General features: G+C 36.8%; 1 pseudogene; it reads right to left on the reverse strand.

Annotated features, from left to right (window-relative positions):
• Positions 1 to 299: 299 nt before the first annotated feature.
• LOC108538983 (60S ribosomal protein L26 pseudogene) lies at positions 300 to 737 on the reverse strand (annotated as a pseudogene).
• Positions 738 to 6,995: the final 6,258 nt, after the last annotated feature.

Here is a 6,995-nt window from a genome sequence, read left to right on the forward strand (position 1 = left end):
TGTCTATAAAACCCTTTCTTGACTAAGATGCTGTGGTCTCTTTTCATGCAGCAGGCAGGAAGAACCCCTTGGGCAGTTACAATAGGCCACATTTCTACACAGGGTGTTAAAACTCAGCATTCAAAAACACAAACGACTTAACCTATAATGAACACTTATTGTGTGTCATAAATTATTCTAAGCCTTTGATACCGATAGTAAGTAGTAGAGTCAAGATTCAAACAAGCAATATGATTCAGAACCAGTTTTTTTTTCTTGTTTGTTTCAAGTTTTAATCAAAGCTTTTATATAAGATTACTTTATTCATGCATCTTCTCAATTGTTTCTTCCTTGTATTTGCCCTTTTCCTTTCCTACTTGGTGAGATTTGGCTTTCTGTTCAAGGATCTTTTTGCGGTCTTTGTCCAGTTTTAGCCCAGTGATAACCGCCTTGCTGGGGCGAATGCCTACCTGGACAGTTGTGCCATTAGCCTTTTCCCGCTGCACCCGTTCAATGTAGGTAACATATTTCTTCCTGTAAACCTGGACCACTTTGCCAATATGCTGACCTTTATAGTGTCCTCGTACAACCTGAACTTCATCATCCTTTTGGATGGGCGTGGATCGCACGTTGTACTTCTGTCTCAGCTCTTTGGAAAGAAGGGAAGACATAATCTTCCTGCGAATGTGGGAAGGTGCATTGAAATGCCTTTTGCGATTCTTGCTTCGGTTGGAAGTCACAACAGGATTAAACTTCATTTTGTCTGCTCCCGCTTCGGTGATGGCCGCAAAAGGGACGAGAGCTCAGAATCAGTTCTTAACCACTGCACAGGGCTGCTCTCTGATCTTAATTAACTGAGTGAAAATAAATTTTATGGGACCACACTAAGCCATGAAAACAGCATCCCTAATCGGTAAATTTTTATCTAAATTCTAAAGAAAACAAGAAGACAAAGATGAATATAAGTTTTGCAAATCACCTGTGGGTTTGTGAGGGTAAGTTGTACAAAGCATAGGGACAACAGACACCTTTATTTAAAGACAAGGTGTGTTACAGTAGGTAGCTAGGAAGGCACGAGCAGGGCAAGAGAGGGCTTCCCCCACCACCCAGAATGTCAGACGAGCATCAGTTGATGGTCAGGCAGCTGTTAACCGTTTCTCTAAAATAATCATTGGTCACAGTCAGTGCCAGAGAACGGCAGTCTCCCTGTCGATAGGAAAAAACCTGAAAGTGTTGATCAGCAGCTTCCTATTGGGAAGCTCAGCAGTTGAGCAGTTGAGCAAGAAGCAAAATGGCAGAGTTGAACTGGTGTATGACCTCCGGGGGACATTCAGCTGGTGAGGGAACTCCTCAGGTAAGCATGAGTACAACTCCTACAGGCACACTGTGCATCCTCCCCTCTCCAGTGCTAGGCAGGCACTGCACGTACAGGAAGCCCTCCCCCATGGAAGAGTCAGGGAAAAAGTAGCAGAAGACCCCGGAAGCATGCCAATGTATAAAACCCCAAGTCAAAAGGTCAAACTGTGCACTCCATCTCTCAAGTTGGCCACTTGGCCCTCTTCCAAGTGTACTTTCCTTCCTTTCACTCCTGCTCTAAAGCTTTTTAATAAACTTTCACTCACTTCTGCTCTAAAACGTGCCTCGGTCTCTCCTTCTCCCTTAGGTCCTTCACATTCTTTCTTCTGAGGAGGCAAGAATGAGGCTGCTGCAGACCTGCTGATAACATATTTCGGTGCCATGTAACTCTAATACTTTCCACTGCTATCAGATGTATATTAATGATGGAAGAAGACTGATGCAGAATTTAGAAAAATAAACTAAGACAGGAGCTCAACTTTGATTTAAAATAGAGTGTTGTCTTAAAGAAAAGAAAATTCTGTAAACTTTCTGTGAGGAGAAAGGACTTTGGTTTAAGGATTGTCTGGAGTAAACCTTTGTGAAATCAGGCACATTTCTTATAATCTTGGGACTTCAATTCTCACATTTATAAAATAAGAATGATAATAACTCCTTCATTAATTATTTCTAAGGATTAATAAGTAACTGCACGTAAAATGTGTACCCACTTGGCAAAACTAAATATGCACTAAAATGATAGTCTTCATTAAAGGAAAAAAAAAAAAAAAAAAAAAACTTACATTGGTGTACTGAGAGAATAAAGTGGTAAATCATCCTGAAAAGAAATTCAAAATGTTGTTCCAAAAACAACCAAAGCTCATTTCTTTCTTACGTAACAATTCCGAAGAGAGCTCCCTTTAAGAAATCTCTCTGCTCTGGGAGTTCATTAAGGGACCTAAGTTCTTTCTTTGATATGGCTCCACCATTCCATAGATTCTTCTCATCATCCAGGTTACAGCTGCCATGAAAGAGAGAGTGTATGAAAAAGACACACCCACTCTGGTAAGAGCCCTGGAATAAAAGTGGTTCCAACCATTTTTGCTTACTTTCAATTGAGCAGAATTAGTTGCATGTCCCTCGGTAAGAGGCTAAGTATACAACCATGATTCTCTTTCTTATTTTAGCTGCAATTACAATGTGAGGTTCCAGTCTGGCTCACAATCCCCTCATACCACATGCCTACTGTCCCGATCCTGTGCCATGTCTTTTTCTGATTTTTGCCTGTGATTTCCCAGTAACACATAAACACAATTTGGAAGTGCAGGAACATTAAGAGGAGCAAGAAGGGCATAATATGCCATCGGAGTGAATGGAAAAATTCTCCAGCTTTAATTCTTAAGAGAGACCATACTGAGAGGATTTCTGTATTTGTCTTAAAAGACCCCATGGCAGCAACTCTAGAGCATCCTTATGTTGAGACTCCTCCTAACTTGTGTCTCTCTCTCTCTCCCCTCCATTGCTATGCTTCTTGCAATCGGTTCTCAAGTAAACTATCTGCACACAATTATTTTTCTAAGGCTCTGCTTTTGGAAAAACCCAAGTCACGATTTTCACCATTTATTTATTAAGAGTCAACTGTATTTTCAAACCTTCTCCTCCTAGTAAAGACATTTATCTTGAACAAGAGAAAATGAAAGATGCATTAACTGTGTCTATCTTGAGCTAATTAATTAATTTATATAATTTTATACCAACTTAGATTTATCATTGTCTTTTTAACTATGACAATTGTGGATTCTTGGACACTTTATTTATGAGAATTTATAAATTTTCATTATTCTCCTACACCAATAAACAAGTATGAATACTCATCCAGTGGATTATTTTGCTTTTGAGTTTTTTCTTATTAACAGAGATATTAAGAAAATAGTAAGTGATATGTGCTCATTTTAATAATATTACATTTCTAGAGTCATTTCTAGCTTCATGTCGAGTCCATAACAATGACAAATATGATAATAAAAGAAAACCATCATGCTGATGCATAGTGAGGTTAAAGTGAGAAATTAAAGCACAAAATCAATACAAGTGTTTGTTAAAAGTTGATATTCCTGGGAGACACTACACCTCTATAAGGATGAAAAGTGTGTGGTAGCAAACCCAATTAACACATATTGAGACACATTCTATTAATTTCAGTGCTACTCCAATATCCAAGGTGGAGATGTTGTCAAAAGGGAACTATTTTCAAGTTTGCATGTATCTATTAGATTCCTGAAAAACAACATGAATTTTCACAAAAATATATCAGCTCCCCTTTCAAATCATTGTTCCTGCAGTGTCTTGTAGGAGTTATGCCAATTTTCATAGCAAGACCAATTTCTACTTGATGAATCACTTGTCTACATAGTAAGCCCTGCCAAACCATGAAAAAAATAATTACTTGTGGACAGGAAATATTCAACCGTAAATTATTTTGATTTCCCTTTACCTAAATTCAATGTTCTAATTCCTTAATTCTCAATTCATTGTATTATTACTATTTCTATTTTAGCATGTCATACGAGCTATAACTTTATTGCAAAAATATTAAATAAGCAAGTGTGTAGACACACACAGACACACAAACTACATATTCAAACATTTGTAAATCAGTAAATCATTGGCTTTGCTTACCTTACAAGCATTAGCTTGCAAACACAAAGCAATGAAAAAAATTTTATACTCTTTGAAACTGTGTAAAATTAAGCAGAAACATTAAGTAGGACATCTACCAAGTTCTTAAGTGCATACACTTTTATACCACCATTGCATTTGGTTGTGTTTCTAGTCCAAATCTAAAATTATCTGACATGACCAGGCATGGTGACTCAGACCAGGAATGGTGGCTCACGTCTATAATCCCAACACTTTGTGGGCCTAGGTGGGTGTATCACTTGAGGTCAGGAGTTCGATACCAACCTGGCCAACATGGTGAAACCCCACATCTACCAAAAATACAAAAATTAACTTGGTGTGGTGGTGGGTGCCTGTGGTCCCAGCTGCTTGGGAAGCTGAGGCTGGAGAATTGCTTGAACCTGAGAGGTAGAGGTTGCAGTGAGCCGAGATCATGTCATTACATGCCAGCTTGAGTCACAGAGCAAGACTCTGTCTCAAAATAAAGTAAAATAAAGATAAAATAATTTAATGTTAATATATTTTCCACAAAATCCTATAATCCATGAACACTCCCAAGTCTGCACATTGTATTAGCAGTACTATTCGATATTTTAAAGGTTCATTTTGGTATCAGGTTCTGAAACAGGAACAGGAGTGAGAAGAATAACAGCTTTGCATTCATCCCAAATCTGAATGGGTTTATGGAATTAACTTTCTGAAGCAGGTGTTTCTGAACAAGAAGTATCACTGGGAGACATTCAACTTCTCTCAGCATTGGGGATATATTATAATGTAGGCAATGACTGTTTTCACTCTCCCTAAATACAGAAACAACCTCCCCGTTCTTGAACTTCCATTGCTTTGATACTCAAACAAACAAACAAACAAACAAACAAACAAACAAACACAAATGCCTTCAAGCCCTTTTACTTCTATTTCAGCTCTTGCTGCACACTGCAGAGGGTTTAGCTGGCTCATTTTCTCAGTTATCCTATGGATCCTCCAAATCAAAAGATTCGGGAGTGAGAATTTTCCTCTTTATGGACATAAAAGTAAATTATATGTGGAACCATGAGGAAAGTATTTTACATTATCAGCCCAGGTATTTATAAATAAAATTTTAGCTATGGCGTCATGGACCTCAAACACAAATTTAAAAAATCCTTTTACTATTGTTTTTACTCCTTAAAGAGTATTAAAGTAAGAAAACCAAACACCGCATGTTCTCCCTCATAGGTGGGAATTGAACAATGAGAACACTTGGACACAGGGTGGGGAACATCACAAACCGGGGCCTATCATGGGGTGGGAGGAGTGAGGAGGGATAGCATTAGGAGATACACCTAATGTAAATGATGAGTTAAACGGGTGCAGCACACCAACATGGCACATGTATACATATGTAACAAACCTTCACATTGTGCACATATACCCTAGAACTTAAAGTATAATTAAGAATAAATAAACGAAAATTTTAAAAAAGAGTATTAAAGTAAGAGCCAAATGATCTTGCTTTTGTAAAAATTATAAAAAGAGGAATATCAGTTTTCCAGAACTCGATGTGTTCCTTAATATCAAAGCTTTATAGGCATAATTTGCAAATCCACATCTGGGACACCTCTCTAGATTTATCATTGCTTTACCTTCAAGTTAGAGAGAACAGTTAGGTCACAGAACGCTAATCTTATCATAAACTAGTACCAAATCTTTAGTTAAGGAGAGACTATTCCTTAGAATTTCATGAAATATATGTTTTATCATGTTTATTTATCATTAAAGAAATTGCTATTCTCAACCACACAAACACAGCCATAGAGGTAAGTGTTGCAATTTTACAACTATATGGTTCCATTTACTGTCTTTCATTTGCTTAACAATTGAGTGTTGAACACTTGCTGTATTCAAAACACTTTCTAGGTGTTTGGCATACATCAGAGAACAAAATAGGCAAGTTTCCTGCTCTCAAAGAAATTAAATTTTAAGGGAGAGGCAGTAATCAATGAATAAAATGAAGAAAGCAAATTATATGCTATGTAAGAAGAGGGTAGGTGATAAGTTAAACAATACTCGTAGATCAGGACAAATGGGTGGCTGTGTCTGTAACAATGTTGTCATTTAAACGAGACTTCTCTAAGAAGCTGACATTTGGTAAGAACTTAAAGGAGGCATGTCCATCCGAAAATAGAAGAGTATTCAGATTTCGCAAAGGATTTAAGTAAGGAGCATGCCTGTTGTGGTTGATACTCTCAAAGAAGATGGGTATAGCTGCAGAGGAATGGGAGAAGTATGCCAGGGGTGGGGGGAATGAATATCAAGAAATAAAGTAGCCAAGTCATAAGGATCCTTAGAGAATATTTTAAGGCCTTTGTCATCACTTTAAATAATGCAAGCAGACATTGCAAAGATTTAAGCAAAGGGGTGACAGAATATAACATACATTCAAAGGATCATACTGGTTGCCATATGAGAATATGAGGCAAGGATAAAATTATTTTAAATTGTAATTTTCATAAAAGAAAGAGGAATTTTAAACGTCATTCTAGAAAGTATTTTTTACTTCTTAAATAGATTTAAGTCTAGAATGTTGATCCCAGAATGAATAATATAATAGTGAATATTTATTTGTACCTATAATTACAATGAAAAATTATGTATCCATACACATGAAGTTATAAGGTATTTTTTAAATAGGCATTTAGCTTATAGTATTGTCATTCATCTCAATGAATGCCAAATAAAAGCAAAATATCATATTTGGCTTTCTGTATTATTATTTTACCTATCTATTTTTTATTCTGTACAATTCAAAGTTATTGTTATACACTCTGTAAGTTTTGACAGCACAGTATTCAAAAACTATAGGCCAAATTGAGACAAGAACACTTCCTTAATTGCCCTCTGTAACAGTTCCATGCTCTCTGTAGTCATTTACACTTACTCCAAATCACTCACTTATTCTCCACTGACATACTTTTGTCTTTTGATGAATGTCACAGAAACAGAACCATGTAATACCTATG

Source organism: Rhinopithecus bieti, unplaced genomic scaffold, assembly GCF_001698545.2.
Source record: "Rhinopithecus bieti isolate Rb0 unplaced genomic scaffold, ASM169854v2 scaffold_16990, whole genome shotgun sequence".
NCBI classification, from domain to species: Eukaryota; Metazoa; Chordata; class Mammalia; order Primates; family Cercopithecidae; genus Rhinopithecus; species Rhinopithecus bieti.